Source organism: Pan troglodytes, chromosome 4 (genome assembly GCF_028858775.2).
Source record: "Pan troglodytes isolate AG18354 chromosome 4, NHGRI_mPanTro3-v2.0_pri, whole genome shotgun sequence".
NCBI lineage: Eukaryota > Metazoa > Chordata > Mammalia > Primates > Hominidae > Pan > Pan troglodytes.
In genome coordinates this window covers 87941680-87960801 of record NC_072402.2, presented here as the reverse complement: position 1 = coordinate 87960801, position 19122 = coordinate 87941680, and the positions used below count along the sequence as shown (strand labels likewise).

At 35.9% G+C, this 19122-nt stretch overlaps 1 long non-coding RNA gene across 1 annotated transcript; it reads right to left on the bottom strand.

Annotated features, from left to right (window-relative positions):
* Window positions 1–439: 439 nt before the first annotated feature.
* Window positions 440–5747, bottom strand: LOC100614758 (uncharacterized). The gene is made up of 3 exons (XR_127691.4): window positions 5413–5747; window positions 4020–4102; window positions 440–2313 (listed from the first exon to the last, which is right to left on the bottom strand). It is a non-coding gene; the product is annotated as an uncharacterized LOC100614758 (long non-coding RNA).
* Between the last annotated feature and the right edge of the window lie 13375 nt (window positions 5748–19122).

The following is a 19122-nucleotide window of genomic DNA, read 5'->3' as shown; positions in this document are numbered from 1 at the left end:
CTATATATAAGAAATCTCATGTATTTATGGGAATTAGAACTCATAATGAAAGGCTAGGAAAGAAATTCTCAAAGTTTTTGTTTCAGGACACCGCTGCACCCTTAAAATATTGAAGACCCCAAATAATTTTGTTTTATGGCTTATATATTTTAATATTTACTACACTTGAAATTAAAACTGAGATTTAAAAGTTTATTGAATAATTTAAAAATAGCAAGATTAACCCATTACATGTTAACCTAAATAACATATCTTTCTAAAAATACATTTCTAAACTAAAAAATAATTGGTGAGAAGAGTAGCATTTTTCTACATTATTGCAGATTTTAAAACTATCTGGCTTATTAGGAAATAGTTGAATTCTCAAAACTCTTTTGCATTCAACCTATTATAATATGTTGTTTTGGTTAAAGTATAAAAAATCAGGCTTACACAGAAATATAGTAGGAAAAGGAATAATTATTTTAATAATGTCAAAGATAAAATTAAATTTGAGACAAAATTAGTAAATGCTACTTATTCCTGATCATACAGCCTTAAAGGAAACTATCTGTGGCCATGCTCTTTTCAGCAGGATTCAAAGGTATTTGAAGGAAGTTTTGGTTTTATAGAGGAAAAGGAGTAAGTCCTGAGATAGATAGACTCTGATTAGCAAGTTTTCTTAACATTCTTACGGGATTTTTGAAAGTGGTGGAGACTTTCTAATTGCTCTTCAGGTACATTTTTGTGTCCTTGTGTCATAGGACTTTTTCCTTAGTTCAGCTAAGAGCCAGTTTCTTGTCACATGGCCATGAGATATTAGACTCGCAGACACTTTGAAGGTTGAAAAAAATGGAATTTTTGAGCAAAAATGGACAGAAAGGGAAACAGGACTTTCTGCAAAGCTAGGGTCCTGCAAGTGTGCGTCCTGCCTCACAGATTGAATTCCAGGTTCCACCCAGGAAGAGGAGGGGCCAAGCTCCTCCCCACTGCAAATGAACAAACTTCCCGAGGCTCCATCCCAGTGTGCACTCATGCCAGGGACAGGTGGGTTGGGGGTTCTCCGGTGACCCCTTTATACTCAGCTCTCTCACTTGGTTGGCTGCAATTGGGTAGATAAGCGATTTGGGGAGATTTCAAAAGAGGAAAAACTTGCTTAATCTTCAGAGTGACAAACTCTCTGTAGCTAGCCATTTTGGGGAACAAGAGGAGGCTGATGGAATTACTTTTCTCACTCAAACTCATGCTGTTTTTATGGCAGGCAATCTCTCAATAATATATTTAGGTAATATTGCACATTCTTCTTTTATACTATACCAAAACTCCACAAAGGGTAGTCTATTAAAAGTTAGTTGCAATGTGTTAACTGAAACCGTATCAGTAAACTTTTTATCATCTGGTACATTAAAATCCATTGGTGTATTTTGAATTTGACTGGATCTTTTCCCAGCATATGATTTTATAACCCTGTATATTTTTCAATTGGAAAATATTGTTTTATTGATTTATGCAAATCTCTCAAATGTTGGCACATTTAATTATAAAATATTTTTAAATAGCATCCATTTATATAATCACTGACCTTGTCAGAAAAGACTCCAAGAGTTGGAAGGCTGTCAAGCTCAGTCATTGACATACATTTTCTAAAATTTCACTTTTCACAAAAAGCTCAATTTTTATCAATCCCAACAAATACTTTTAGTTATGTTCTTTGAAGTGACATGCTTACTTTGTTGATTTTTCTAGAAAATGTCTGCTAAATGCCCAAGCCTGAATGACAAGAGTAAGATTGCAAGCCAGTCTTTGAAATAAAACTTCTGTTGAATGGAAAAAAATCAACTGGCTCAGCTTGCCACTCAATCACAGATGTACTTTTCTTCAAGACAACCATCAACCACCATACTTTAGTAGACAGCAGAAGTTCTTCATGAGAATTTTACATTTTATCACACAGAATATCAAAAGTACATACACTCATACTCAAAGGCCATTGTTTATGAAAATTAATCATATTTTACTGCTTTGGCAATAAGTTGCTGCTGTTGTGGTTTCTCCCTCTGATTGTGTAGAGGGAAGTTATAAAAAGTTTAGTAGTATGGTCTGCTTTCGCTTGTCTTGATTGGTGTGAAAGCATCAATGGTTTTATCCACCACTCGTTTTGTACCATGAGTTTAAATTTCAACACAGTAAAAAAGGCAAATATATCAGTTTACTATCATTGTGGAAATAGTTTTGATCTCCAGGTCTCCCTGAAACTGCAAATATCTTGAGTACCTCATGGTATATGGCACAGCTCTGGAAAACTGCTGTGGTAGCGGAAATGAAATCTGAACTCTATCCTTGATTCCAAGGTTTATCTCCCAGGGTTGTGGGGGGGGAAGAAAAAGAAGAGAAAGGAAGAAAAGAAAATTAATGTAAATAATATTAATTGCAAAGAAAACAAATGCAATTATTATTAGCAATAGTAGTAGTAGCAGTGGTAGCAATAGTAGTAGTATTAACTTAGTTATTATGGATGATTATATTGACCTGACACATACAACTTTAAATTAAAACTAATTAGTTGGGCAAATGTAACAGTCTTCCATTACACTTTTTATTTATTCCAATAAATTTGGAATTCCTCTATTACATTTGGGAGTTATACACCATATAAGTACTTTCTCCCTAAAGTAGACCCCCAGCAACTGCTGCAAAATGTTCTTCCATTGGCACTTTTATATCCTGGCCACAGGCATATTGCCTAGGTTTTGCCAATCAGATTCAGCCCAGTGAAAATTCGGTTCAAACTTGAGCACCTAAGGGAAGGTACATCCATGTAAATCAACTTTATTCATAAAGGTGACTGTAGAAGCTTGTGGATTACAAAGAAAAAATGGCTGCATCAATGGGTTCTCAGTGATGTGGCTGCTGTTAATATTATGGATTGCAGGGCAAGTCAAGAGCCTGGTAGCAGTGCACGTGGCGGATCTATGGTGGCCATGGCAGTTGTGGAGCTTTCTTTTTAAGCAGATCTGCTTGTTATTCTCAGCACTGTTCCTGAATGATTATATTTGAGCCACCTGAAAGTCATCCCAAAGGTATCTTGAGCTCCCCAATATTTTTTAAACTAGTTTTATGCTTAATCATCTAAAATCAAACCCCTTTACAAAAAGTATCCTGTCTTAAGCAGGTAATGCTTTATGTTGGGCCATTTTTTTTTAAACATTTGGTATACTCTGAGATACATTTCACATGACGTGTTTCATTAGTGATAATAAAAAATGTATTGCATTAATCAGGGTTCTCCAGAGAAACAGAACCATTAGGATATGTGTGTGTGTATATGTGTATGTATAAAAGGTGATTTATTATGAGGAATTGGCTCATGTGATTACACAGACTGAGAAGTTTCACAATCTCCCATCTGCAGGCTGGAGACCCAGGAAAGCTGGTGGTGTAAATCAGTCCAATTTTGAAGGCCTGAGAACCAGAGGAGATGGTATAATACCAGTCTGATAACTGGAGAAAATGAGATGAAGTGTCCCACCTCAAGTGGGCAGGGGGGAAGCACAAAGGGGATGAATTTTTCCTTCTTCCTTGTGTTCTATTCAGGCTCTCAACCAATTGGTTGATGCTCACCCATCCTGGTGGCATCCTCACAAGGGGAAGGGAAATCTGCATTACTGACTCCACTGATTCATTGCTAATCTCATCAGGAAACACCCTCACAGACATACCCAGAAATAATCCTGATCCAGATACCTGAACATCTCCTATTCCAGTCAAGTTGACACAATAAAATTAGTTATCACATTTACAGTCAATATAAAGAAATGTTCAGATGTTCAGATCTTTTTTCTATGGCCAAGTTTCATCCATCCAGGTTACATAAAAGCAAAATTACTTTCAAGGTATATATGTGCATTTTTACCTTGTTATTTAATACAGCATACTGCTTAATTTGAAACTTTGGTCTGTCAAGAAAATGTCCTGTGCATTAGTATAGGACTTAAATGTTCATTCGATAAAATGTATTTAACAATTTAGGCTTGACTAACCTTCATCAGAGATTTGCCTAAAGTAAAAGGCTGATAGAAACTCCATGAAAGCTCCAAGAACGCTTGTGGTTTATTTGTTTGCTCTTTCAGCAGTTGTCAATAGATGAAAATATAAAATTGAGAAATAATATTATATTTTGTGCCAGACATTGGCTTGCTGTGCACACAGGGTATTATTGGACAGAAACTGACAACTGTTTCATTAATGAAAGAATTGCCTCAGTACTCAGAAATTATGATTCAATGGGCATGAGCCCACAGTTTTGATGGAGTAGAAGCTTATTCTTTGAAATTTTCCTTCTGCGTAGCATATTTATTAATTCATTTTTATTATCTAAAAATCATGTTAGAGCACTCTCTCTGTATCTAGGATCAGAATTCTTATTATCCTGAAAACTGTGGGAATAGGGGATTTCTACCAATGCTAAACCTTTCCCCTTTCCCTTCTACGTTTCATTTTTAGGAAAAAGTGGAGGACACTTTGAAGTATAATTTTAAACTACTTTCAAGTTTTGTTAAGAGAATCTTTCTTCTAATAAGATGCTGTCTGGGGCTAATAAATAGTTCGGCATTATAAAGAGTGGGTGTAAACCTTACATACAATTCATTGATAGTTTTTTGCTCTGATAAGATTGTTACTATATCTATAAAATTATATCATAAGAGGCAGTTTTAAATAAAAAATGATTGAATAAATCCTGATAGCTGAAATTGTATAAGAATAGTAATTATTGTTATTATTAATAAGTTCCTTTGAGGAATTATTACTTAAATAATACAGTAAACATGTAATGATACATTCTGAATACATCAATAATGAAGTTTTTTAGACTACATGCTTTACAGAAACTTTGAACAAGATTTTCAACCTCAATTTGCTTCATATAGGAGAGAAAACTCTGTAACTCCTTAAAAGTACATCTAAAAAAGGGATTTTCTCCACTTTCCTCACACGTGCACGCATGTGTGTGTGTGTCTGTCACCTGTGTGAAAGATGACAGAAGCAGATAGAGCTAAAAGAATTTTCTAAAAATAAAATGCACTGCAGAAAAGCTCTGAGATCTTACAGAGAGTGCCAAAATATCAGTGCATCGGTAGCCAAGGGGATAAAAAGGGTATAAAAATTCCATTTCCTTAAACTCCACACTTTCCTGGAACAATGTGAAGAAGAGAGCAGTGCTGCCAAGTAAGACCTTAACTTGAAATGCCAAAGTCTCTCGGAAGCAGTTTCTCAAAGATGGTATTTTAGGGCAAATGATCAGCAAGTCTTTGGTTTCTAGTGTTTTGTTTTCTTATTCATGTGGCTTCTAAAGCTGAAAATAATAAACTTGTAAGTTGGATTGAAACATTAAAGTATTAGATATTATAAATGTCAATATCAGACACATACTACCTTTGTTGCATTTTTTCCCTATATTGTTTTTAGATGTCTATCAGTTTGTATGTCTTCATTCAAATCTGCTCTTCTATGAAGCCATCCTCAGCTTGTGGAAAAAATGCCCTCTTTATCATGAAAACTCTGGCAGAATTTACTTGTTGCAACTCTCATAGGGCTACTTTAAAAAAACTCTGAATAACTAGAGTAATGAAGAGAAGTCTAGGCCTCTCTTCATCTTGGGATGAATTAGAGGATTGATGATCAGGTTTTTATAAAATTCAATCTGAGCTAAAGAATGTGACCAAAATTATATTTTAAACCCTTCCCAACGTGTTGTCATTTGTGACATCACATTTAACTCAAACGTCATCTTCTGTGAGTTCTCTAATCTCACTACTTAAATCCAATCCCACTATTATGCCCTCCTTTTCAATGTCTCCTGGTCAGTTTCATTAGGAGTCAAAATATTATGTGCCTTTCATTGAAATATCTTCAATAAAGATAGCTTTTCATTGAAGAAAGATTTGATCTATGTCAGTGGCAACTTCCAACAGCTATGACACAGGTGTCAAGCAACTTGAATTTTATATGTCAGCATGATCATCAGATTGAAGGTTTGACTAAAGCGTGTGAGTGTGTGTGGGGTATGTGTGTACACTTATACTCCTCCCCAGATAAATTTTCATTTAATGGGTCTAGGACACACAAAAATCATGTGTCTAAAGTTTCAGTAATTTCCAAATAATTGCAAATGGCTATCATATGTCTAATAGTAACTATTCACTACCCCCACATCCCTCAGGTTCAACAGTTAGGCAATCCTTCCCTTTATTATCACATATTTTCAGCAAAATTTTTCCATAGTATTTGCACTGTCCTGCTGTGCTGTAATCTTTGGTTTATTGTCCACTTTCCCACTAGACAGAGATTTTTGTGGACAGAGCCTATATTATTTATTTCTATAGCTTTGAAACTACAATTTAATCTCACATATATATGTTAAACAAAGTTTAATAGACATATTTAGTTTGCTCTATATTTGTTTAGATATTAGTTTGCTAACTATGGTGTGAAGAGAGAGAGGAGAGTAACATTTAGAGATTTATTTTGGAATCAAATTTTAATCTGTAAAGATCTTCTTAGTATTTGTCCTTTATTCATAGTATCATCAAGTTTTGTTGTTGTTGTTGTTAAAAAGAGAGAAACCGTGATGTGCATTTACCCTGTACAACATTTAGCAGAGCGATCAGGAATCAGGCATAGGGGATTTCACACTGAAACTGTTATTTTCTTTTCTTACTCAGGAGGGAGCTCAAATATGGCGTGCTACTTTTGTGGACATTTAATCACCAGTTATGTTTTCTTTACATCTTCAGAGTAAAACTTCTTTCCTTAAACATTTTAGCCCAATTATAAAACTTAACTGACACTTCTCAACATATATGAGTAGTATTACTAAACCATGAAAATCTCCTAAAATATGTCCATCATTGTCTTCTTTTTCTACCTCAAATTTCGCTGCCTCAGATTGCTTGCTGAACATCTCAGTTTATATATTTCACCAACTAATTGCACACATATAAAAAGAAAATAAGAACAATACTTTTCCACCCAGATCAGGTGTGTTTCTTCTCTCTTAGTAATGTCTCTGATGTCTCTTATTGTCAATCTTGACCCCCTCTCACGCCAAACACCCCCACCCCCACACGTCAATTATCCTGGCTTGAAGCCACCTCTGAGTGACCTTTACATCTCCCAATCCTTGGTCATCCCTCTCCTTTCCTAATAGTTGCCAAGCACCTCCTCTAGGGATGAAAATTGTTATAATCACTTCTTACTTCATTACCTTGACAGTGTTCTTGCTTACAACCTACACAACCTAGTTATTTCATTAAAATATTGAATTAATAGATGTTAATTCTGAAGAAATTAGGCAATTGACTTGAAAATTCAATGCAGCAAAAGGCTTTCCTTTTCTATTATATAGTTGTAATTACTTAGCTTCTAGGATTTTCCTGTAAGACACTATTTTCAAGTTCTCTATGTTTAAAATAATAACAGTAACTATATTAATAATTCAAATATCATCATCATCATCGTTGACTGTAAAATGCCTTAATATCTGTGATTTTCTTTTCCTTTTTTATTTTGTTGGCAGAAATCACATTAATAAGAACCAACATGGAATCTCAACACGTAATACAGATGAAGCCAAAGAAACACAGATAGATTGAGGCAGAAAATGCAGAGACTATGAATCGTCTTGGATCCACATGAAGGTACCTACTGAGAGCTCACCTAAAACATTAGGTCCCTGCAGAGTGTGCTTCAGATAATATTGTAAATAAATGACATTTTCCTGAAACACTTGTGAGCAAGCAATAAAGTGCTAAGACAACATATAGAAACTATTTAGAAAACTAGGTCCAAAACAGTTGATTCTTGTTATTTGTGGTAGTTATGCTCTATAAATTACCCACAAACACTGAATTGGCAAATACCGAACCTTTGCTCCTGGGAGAAACACGGGGCTAGGTTCCTGAGAGCATCTGGTCACATTTTCATCAACCAGTCAATATGTAATGTTGTTTTATGTGTGTGCCTGTTTAAAGATGCCTTATTTAATCTACGTTGTTGACTTACTAACATTGAACTCACAACCAACAGCACTATAACTCATGACCAAATGAAGCTTATCTAACACACATATTTCCTTTGGAAGACACACTAGATTATCTTGCACTTAGGTAATCTAGGCAGCACTTCAGTACTGTTTAGGGGCCATTTTAAACACTGAAATTGCCAACAAAAATGAAAAAAAAAAAAAGATCATGGCACTAAGGAGACTAGGACACTTGTTTACAGCCTGAGAGGTGAGATAAGAAGGCAGAGCATGGCCTTGTTTGATCTCAGCTAAAAACATGTGCATCGGACGACTTAAAATTTTCACTGATTTGCACATGTCCTCGGATGATGGAGAAGGCATCATGAGTATTGATTTGATTTGGGGTTCTAAATATATTTCACTGCGTAGGCAAATTTGCAAACAAGCAGTCTATGAATAATGAGAATAGACTGTAATCACTTTAATGTGTCAGGAATGAAAGACAGCATGTTTGATGCGGATGTATCTTCAATGTTGATTACATTTTAATGCAATATTATTCAGCTCCTTAAAAGAATGCAAAGAGAGACATTTGCAGCAGAAGTACAAATGACTTCATGCATGCTCACCTAGAAACTTTTTTCTCTAAGTAATAGTTATTGTTTAATTATATAGAATTAAATATATTCTTTTGAAAATATGAGAAATGCAAAAAAAAGTGATAACTTGCAATCTCGGCAATTAGAAAACCAGTGATAAAAAGTTTATTCTACTTGCTCATTTCAGGATATTACAAAAGTCGTATACTTTTTTTCACTAAATTTTATGGGCTGAACAACTTTCTGAAACATAAGAACTTAAAGACAGAATTTTTGGTAACTAAATAATGGTTACCTAATAAGAATGAACTATATGTTTAACCAATAAACTATCTTTAGATATTTAAATGCTTCCTCCATTTTGCTATTTCATAGAACCAAGATGAGCAATCTTGAACCCAGATGTTTATTGTAGTATGTCTTTGGGATACACAGGAGGATTTACACTCATATCAATCAAAGTCCCATCAGTAAAACAAAATTTATTCCAGGTGGTGAAACAGAGAGCATTTAAAAAGATAAACTACTTACAAATCTACTTTCAAGAACATGTTTGAAAGACAAATGGGGTAATGAGGCAACTCAGAAATTAACAAAACTTGAAGCTGATATGCTCACTCAGGTTTAAAGGACAAAATAGGAGATAGCCATATTATCAGCCAAGAATTAGAGCTGGCTTCTGGGCGGCAGCTGGGATCACAGCCTGGGCAGAATGATGATTTGAAACTACAGAGACTTCTGGCCAGAGATAGAAGTAGAAACACTCTCACTACTTTCTTTGTCTGTCTGAAATCTCCCATCAATGTTTCTCCTTGGTTCAACCTATTCTGAGTCAAGTGGGGGTAATTACAGAGGAATAGATCTACAAGAAAACAGGTGAGTGACTTCACACCCCTCCAAAGGGTGTGGACTATCTGGAGGATTTTGGTACTGTTATGGAGTTGTTTAAAAGAGAGATTATACGAAATGAAATTCCTTAAGTAGGGCATAAGAAAGCTCATTTCTCCATACACTTACAGTACTTGTATTATAAATATTATTTTGCAATTTAGTTTTCAAATTGGTGGGCAGAACAATCTCATATCTATTTCCATATTTTTGGTAATTACTAATATGGTTTAATGCTTTCTCTACTTTTTTCAGACTATTATATCTCCCAGAAAAGTCTTTTTAGGTCTCTTTATATAAGTCCTAAAAATTTCTTATTAAATCTGTTCTTAGATTGCTGTTGTGAGTAGGAAATTGCCTTTCATTTCTATTTTCTAGAGAGTATTATTTTTTAATTATGCATTTATTTTGAAATAAAAATCAGATCTTTATAAAAATTATAAAATATTTAAAATAACTTTTATAATTTCTGTGTTTAAATTCACATATTTTTCTGTATTTTGCCAATACTTTGTCTGTTTATTAATCTTTTGTGAAAAAGATGGCAAGTTGTAGATATCATGCACTATGATCTTAAATACTTGTGCATACATTTCTCTAAAAAAAGGACATTATCTTACATAACCACAAAGCAATGATCAAGTTTAGAAAACTTAACGTTGTTAGAAGTTGTTATCCACGTTAAAATTATGCTCACTTTTTGCAGTGCTTTCCTTTATGGCACACCCTGCTTTGCTTTTCTAGTCAGGCTCACGCATTTGTATTTTGTTGTCATGTTTTTCAGGACGTTAATGTTTATGAAGTAAAGAGGCTCGCTGTTTTGTAGAAGGTTCCTCAATTTGAAATTATTTCATTGTTTTTCATGATTAGAATTTTGTTTTATTTTATTTTGTTTTAATTTTGAAAAACTCTCACACTTACCATAAATATCCAAATATTATATAAATAACATTTTTCTGGAATAGAGGATAAGTTGTCTACATGATGTCCCATCACCACTGAAGTACGTAAGGTATAATTTCTATAACAAAAACATTCTCCTATATAACAACACTATAAACATCAAAATTAAGAAATTAACATGACTACATCTCTACCAATGTTATAGAGTGAACTACGTTCACCCCACATTTATCATTTAAAGCCCTAACCCTCAATGCGACTGTATTTAGAAATAGAGCCTTTAGGGAGATCATTAAGCTTCAGTGAATCAAAAGGGTGTGGAACTGATCAAATAGAATTGGTGTTCTTTTTTTTTTTTTTTTTTGAAAAATGGTAACTAATGTTTTATCTTCATTTTTTTAACTGGGAGCAAAACAGATTATCCCTTTGTTTTTGTTTTTTTTTTCTTTCTTTTTTTTAAATTATACTTTAAGTTTTAGGGTACATGTGCACATTGTGCAGGTTAGTTACATATGTATACATGTGCCATGCTGGTGCGCTGCACCCACTAACTCGTCATCTAGCATTAGGTATATCTCCCAATGCTATCCCTCCCCCCTCCCCCCACCCCACCACAGTCCCCAGAGTGTGATATTCCCCTTCCTGTGTCCATGTGATCTCATTGTTCAATTCCCACCTATGAGTGAGAATATGCGGTGTTTGGTTCTTTGTTCTTGCGATAGTTTACTGAGAATGATGGTTTCCAATTTCATCCATGTCCCTACAAAGGACATGAACTCATCATTTTTTATGGCTGCATAGTATTCCATGGTGTATATGTGCCACATGTTCTTAATCCAGTCTATCATTGTTGGACATTTGGGTTGGTTCCAAGTCTTTGCTATTGTGAATAATGCCGCAATAAACATCCGTGTGCATGTGTCTTTATAGCAGAATGATTTATAGTCCTTTGGGTATATACCCAGTAATGGGATGGCTGGGTCAAATGGTATTTCTAGTTCTAGATCCCTGAGGAATCGCCACACTGACTTCCACAATGGTTGAACTAGTTTACAGTCCCACCAACAGTGTAAAAGTGTTCCTATTTCTCCACATCCTCTCCAGCACCTGTTGTTTCCTGACTTTTCGCAACCTACTCATCTGACAAAGGGCTAATATCCAGAATCTACAATGAACTTAAACAAATTTACAAGAAAAAAACAAACAACCCCATCAAAAAGTGGGCGAAGGACATGAACAGACACTTCTCAAAAGAAGACATTTATGCAGCCAAAAAACACATGAAAAAATGCTCATCATCACTGGCCATCAGAGAAATGCAAATCAAAACCACTATGAGATATCATCTCACACCAGTTAGAATGGCAATCATTAGAATTGGTGTTCTTAACAGAGGAAGAGACACTAGGAGTGCCTGCTGATAGAGGAAAGGCCCTTTGAGGCACAGGGAGAAAGTGTCTGTCAACAAGCCAGGAAAAGGGATCTTACCGGAAACTAACATCATGGCAGCTTGGTCTTCTAGCTTCCAAAACTGTGAGAAAATAAATTTCTATGTTTAAGTCACCCAAGTATTCTGTTTTGGCAGTCCAGGCAGAGTAATGCAACCACTTAATCTTTAGATCTATTTAAGCACTGGTACTTGTGATTTCAGAAGATGGATTCAAATCAGAATCACCTATTACATATTTTTAAGTTTCTATCTGGAATATTTCCTCAATCTTTCCTCGACTTTCAGGATCTTGACTCTTTTGAGGGTTAGTGACCAGACGTTTTGTAGACTTTCCTTTATTTGGGCTTGTCTAATTTCCATACAATAAAATTCAAGAAAAATGAAGGTATGATTTCAGTGTATTCTATGAAGTAATACATTCAAATATGTCCTCTTTTTGGTGATGTGCACTTCACTTGATTAGAGATGTATTTGTAAGGCTTCTCCACTATGTAATCATCAAGCTTTTACTTTATTTATTTATGTAAGTGGTCTTATCAATTGACTCAATTGATTGTAATTGATAAATATCATTAGTTATTTTGCTGCTTATATTGTCCCAGATTTGGCAGACAGTGGGAATACCTTTGAGCCGGGTTTTGTGTCTTTTGATATGTCCCCATCATTCTTGGAGCACTTAATTACCTTATGGCTCAAGATGATGTTCTGTTCTCATCTTATAATTTCTGTATCCATTAGGGCTCTTCAGGCATAGCTGAATGACCAGGATACATTCTGAGAAATACATTGTTAGGCAAATTTGTTGTTGTGCAAACATGACAGAATGTGCTTACACAAACCAGATGGTATAGCCTACCACTCACTAGGATATATGGTATAGTCTATTGCTCTTATGCTACAAACTGGTACAGAGTGTTACCATACTGAATACTGTAGGCAACTGGAACACAGTGATATTTGTATATCTAAACACAGAAAAGATGCAATAAAAATATGGTATTATAATCTTATGGGACCACCATCATATATGCAATTCATTATTGACCAAAACATATTTGTCATATGATGATAAATAGAAAACAGAAGAAAAACTATACACAGTTACCCCTCTGTATATGAAGGGGATTAATTACAGATATCCCACTCAGATGTATACTGAAATCCATGCATACTCAAGTCCTGCAGTCGGCCCATTGGATCCCACATATGTGAAAATTTCTTTCTCCATATAGATGGGTTTTGCATCCTAAGAATACAGTCTACATCCAATTGGAAAAAAAAATCTGCTTATAAGTGGAGGCTTACAGTTCAAGCCTGTCTTTTTCAAAGGTCACCTGTATATATGTTCACTTGACCCTTGAATAATGTGGGGGTTAGGGGTGCACAGATAAAAATTTGCACATAACTTTTGATTCTCACAAAACTTAACTACTGACAGCCCACTGTTGACCAGAAGTCTTAATTATAACATAATTAGTTGAGTAACATATAGTTTGTATGTTATATTTATTATATACTCTATTATTACAATAAATTAAGAAAATTATAAGGAAGTGAATATATATATTTACTATTTTTCTTTGAGACAGAGTCTCGCTCTGTCGCCCAGGCTGGAGTGCAGTGGCGCAATCTTGGCTCACTGAAAGCTCTGCCTCCTGGGTTCACACCATTCTCCTGCCTCAGCCTCCCCAGTAGCTGGGACTATAGGCGCCTGCCACCACGCTCGGCTAATTTTTTGTATTTTTAGTAGAGAACGGGTTTCACTGTGTTAGCCAGGATGGTCTAGATCTCCTGACCTCGTGATCCACCCACCTCGGCCTCCCAAAGTGCTGGGATTACAGGCATGAACCACCATGCCCGGCTATATTTACTATTTTTAAGTGGAAGTGGATCATCATAAAATTCTTCATCCTGATCATTAAGTTCAGTAGCCTTATGTAGAAGAGGGTGAGGAGGGCTGCGCCTTACTGTCTCAGGAGTGGTAGTGGTGGAAGAGGTGGAAACGGAGGAGAGGCAGGAGAAGCAGGAACATTTTTTGAAAATACTTCATAATTTCTGTCTGAGATTTTGGCTTTTTTATTTCTCTAAAAATGTTCCTATACAGTTCTATACAGTACCAATTATTCTTCCACCATTTCCTTTAGTTTCAGTGACTGTATCATAGAAGGATCCATGACATAAAAGAAGTCAAAAGCAGTCTTGAATAGTCAGAAACCTTACGTTAGATTGTCTAATATGAATTTGTTTTCTGGCATTGTTTCTCCTATGTCCTCTTTCTCATCCTGTGGCACTGGCTTAGAAGCACTCACCTCTGTCAAATTGCCTTCTGTCAATTCTTTTGTTGTGGTGTCTATTAACTCTTTAGTTTCTCTAAGATTCATATCTTGAAACCCCTCATTACCAACTTTTTTGCCTTACCCACAGTCTATTTCATGATTTTGTTGATTGTCTCTGTCGTAAGTCCTGTGAATTCATGCACAGTACCTGGACCTAGTTTTCTTCAGCAGGAATTTATTGTTTTAGCCCTGATGGATTTCATGGCGTTTTCTATAAAACCCAATGATATCTTCAATTATGTGATCTTTCCAGAATTTTATGATGTTCTATCTCACAGGGTTCTCTTCCATAGTATTGACAATATTTTCCATAGAATTCTGTGTTTAATGAGACCTCCTGATCAAGAGGCTAAATTGGAGACATTGTGTTTGGGAGAAAGTAGACCACTTTGATTCTTTGGTGTTGAACTCATGGAGTTCTGGGTAACCAGAAGCATAGTCAAATACCAAAGTAACTTTAAAAGGTCATTCCCTACTGGCAAGGTACTTCAGTTCAGAAAAAGGATTCTGATTGTGCAGCCCTTCTTGTTATATGACCAAAAATCTGGCAGCTGGTGTTGATCTTTTCCCTTCAAGACTTGGGGATTAGCACATTTGTAGATGAGAGCAGTCCTAATCATGAACCTGTCTGCATTTGCAAAACACAGTGCAGTTAGCCTATCCCTTCCTGCCTTAAATTCTGGTGTTTGCATCTCTTTACTAATATATGTCCTTGGTGGAATTTTTTTTTTCATAAGAGGGCACTTTTGTTTGCACTTAAAATTGGTTCAGGTAGAAATCCTGACAGTTTTCCAGCCAAACCTCGAGATCTATCTTGACATACCAAAACTCTTTCTAAAATTATCAAACCATCCTTTGCTGGCATTAAATTCTCTAGCTTTAGATCCTTTACTTTCCTGTTGCTTTAAGTTGTCATTTATTGACTGCTTTTCCTTGAATTATATGAGAGTCTATAGGTTTGCCTTTCTTACAGCAATCTTTTACTTACATAAAAGCTGAATTTTCAATAAGAGGTAAAAAGGAATTTCACAAAAAGTGCAAGATTTTTGTGCCTGCTGGCATAGCTGCACCATCTCTTCATACATTTTTTTTTTCTTTTTGTAAATAATGGTCCTTATGCTGGATTCATTTATCATGAAATGGTGGGCAACCACAGCTGCAAACCTCTATCTGTGATACACATCATGCAATTTGACTTTTTCTTGTAACATCATGACTTTTCTCTGCTTCTTGAGAGAACTTCCAGCATCAATAATGGCACTTCGTATGAGTCCCATGGTGTTAGTCAAGGTTTATTGAATTGCATGAAACATGATGAAAAGTATGGAAGAACCATGAGAAATCACTTTTTTTTTCTGTGAAGCACAGTTTACTGGAGAGAGGAACTGTTCATGCAGAGATAATTAACATCTTCTGGAATTTTAAGCAGATATTTGCAAGACTATAGAGGGCTGGGGGGGTTCGGATTGTCAGATCTACATTGAGCTCAACTTAATAGCAATAGGAGGTGGCTGCAAAATTATTAAAACAGTACAGTATGTACTACAATTAATTTTATGCAGTTACAATTTAATACTGCATATTTACTTTGGTTTACATTCCTCTTGACCTCAAAAGGCACCATGTATGTTCTGTTTGTGTATGTAACTTTTGATACACTTCAAGTTTTTATAATCAGTTTTTTAAATAATCACTTTATAATTAATTTTTTATAATACACTTAAAGTTTTTATAATCAATTTATATATATTTTGTAGTAGTAAATAATAAAATAGAATATTATCTGCATATATTTCATGGATTCATGACATAACCTAACATTTACATTTTTTAATATATTTCTAGGGTATGCCACTTACAAGTTTTAAAAAATTGTTGCAAATCCCAAACATATATATATAACCATGCGGTTAAACCTGTGTTGTTCAAGGGTCAACTGTATATATTAGCTTGTGCTATTCTGGGGGGTTGGCAAGTCTGAAATTGATAGGGCAAACCAGCAGGCTGGAAACTCAGGTAGGATTTTCATGCTATAATCTTGAGGCAGAACTTCTCCTTCTTTGGGAAATCTCAGTTTTTGCTCTTAAGACTCTTAAGGCTCTTAAACTTATTTTAAAAGTTAGCCACATCTACAAAATGCCTTCACAGCAACATTCAACTTAGTGTTTTTTCTAACTGGTCCTCATTACCTAGCCAAGTTGACATAAAATTATCACATTTTCTTTGTTTCTTCTGCAACAGTGAGAAACCTGGCTGTATTTTCTTTGATATAGTCACTTCTTTGATCACTTCCTTCTTGTATGTTTTAATCTTCCATTGCTGCCACTCTCCCTCTGCATGCAAATGCCTTTATCACTGTACCTGGCTTCTGACACCCCATACAGGATTTCCCTCCATCACAGAAAGACTCCTCACACTACTCAAGCACTGACACCTCCTTCCAGACTGCCCTACAATGCTAACACCTTCCTAACCCTGTTAAGTTTCCATTATCATGCACAAGACTACCTCTCCATGTTTCCCAGATTCACCAGTGTGGAGTATCATTGGAGAGACTGATTATATACATGGACAGGGACCAGGCTATATGATAATAGAACTTTCACCTATAATCTCTGTGTCAACCAACCCAGGAAGTCAAGCCACAGTCTCTGCAGCAACCGGTTCAGAATGGTTAGTACTTGGTCGGTGACCACCAGTTTTCTCATGTTTTTCCCCTTGTTTCTACCTCATGATCAACGAGGGCAAACCAAATCTTCTCCACAAACCAATCCCATAAGGCATCTGGCTTCTAGTTAGCCCACCTCCAACTTCCCCATGCCAACAGCTTCCAATTAGAACATACCTGGAGGTTTTTAACTGTTCACTCTAAAGCTTTCCCACTCCCTTCCTCTGAGTCTGTATCAAATGCAGGTGATGATAGCCAACTTCCTTTCTCTAACAAGCTTCAAATAAATAGCATCTGTTTCTTCTGATTTGCATTTCCTTTGTTCATTTCCCCAGCTTCCCTGAAAGTTGCACTGTGACAGAACTCCAGCCTTCCCCCAGGGTGAGTAGCCATGGAGACCCATCATGCATCATGGTTTGTTGAATCTGCACTGACATAGTACGACAGCACCAGGTTTGAAGTCCATGCTTTTCATTGTGGTTCTTGGCTCAATTTGGTGCTCTGGTTTTGTTATTCGTCCTTTCATTTTTTTTTTTTTTTGGCATGACTTTTCATCCTTTTGTTACCCTTTCTTGTGCTTCTGTTTGTGTGGCGCTGTCTGAAAATGATGTGTGTTAGAATAAGAGAATCACAGCATAGAACACAGGCATGGGCCCTAAAGGCCGGTTGTTCAAGCTTCACGCTGGGCTTACCACCCAGAGTTTGTTTTTCTCCCCAGACTGGGGTCAATTTGAACACAACACCATCATAGGGTGCTGTGTAAATTCCTTTTGCTGCTGTAACAAGTCATAACAAATTTGGTGGCTTAAATTCTTTTACAGTTCTGGTGGCCAGAAATAAAAAATGAGTTTCACTGTGCCGAAATTAAGATTTCAGCAGGAGTGTGTTTTTCTGGGAGCTGTAGAGGAAGGTACATTTCTTTGTCTTTTCCAGCTTCTAAAAGCTAGCTGCATTCCCTGGCTTGTGGCCCATTCCACCATTTTTAAAGGTAGCAATGTACCACTTCATATCTCACTCTAATTCTGATGCTTCTGACTCTCTTTCCCTCTTTAGGGACTCCTCTGATTGCATTTAGGCATCATGGATAATATCAAACAATCTCCTCATCTCAAGATCATTAACATAATCACATCTGTAAAGTCCCTATTGCCATGTAAGGTAATATAGTCACAGGTTCCAGACACTAGGATGTGGACGTCTTTGGTGAGCCATTATTCTGACTGGCATAGTCAGTAATAAAACCAAATGAATTTCTCCTTCTTATTTGATCTTTTTTCTTTCTTTTTGTCCTGAGAACTTGATTTTGATGCTGAGTTCCTTCTGGTTTTCTTCTTGTTGAGGAGATAGAGGGTTGGGGAGGGGGTTTGGATTGTCGGATCTGCATTGAGAGGTGGCCATTTGTCAGGCTGGAGGCCCAAGATGAAAAGTGTACAAGCATCACTTTGATTGACTGTTGTTAACTCTCATGGAATCATATAATTCTAAATCTAAATCTAATTCTAAATCACCTCCTGCAGGGAAAAACTCCTTGAGCACACTCTTTTTGCAATACTAATTCTTACACTCATCTCTCTAAATGGCACAACTTCACCAAGGATGATTTTGGGCTTCAATAGCCAACTCTGGGATCATTGGACTGGAATCAAATTATTCATTTAAAATTATCATAGAAAAGAAAGGAAGAAAAATTTCTAGGACTCAATGGTGAGCATTAATTTTATTGGTATGCTATGGCCATCAAACACAATTCTGATTAAAATTTTGCCACCAAAAAATATTCACTGGCCAAAAATTAATGGGAAAATTGACAGAATTCCACAACTAAAAATAGACTTATGTTTCTAGTAAATCCTTCCCTTTGTTGTCCTCCAGTTAACACCCCTATATTCAGCTCTCCTGTACATATTTTGCTTCTGAGCTCTCCCCACGCCACCTCTCTTGACTCGTCCCTCCTCTTCTCCTTGTTCAAATATGCCTACTTGCCCCCAACAACTCTCCTAAGACTTCCAAAATTTCAGTTGTCCCCAAAGATCCATCTATCCCAAGATAAGATGTGCAAGTAACTGTTAAAGTTAAATTTTGGATTCAAGTTGAGTTCTGACATAATATAAGGATAACCTCTTACTTTGTTTAGAGACAAGGCAAATGGTGCAGAATGATCTCATTTTCTTTCTCTGAGCCTTAGGAGAAATTTCAAAGCATTAATCACAATTTTGCTAAAATGCAGTTTATTATTTAGAACACAACTTTTCTGAGGAGGGAAAATAACTCTCCTG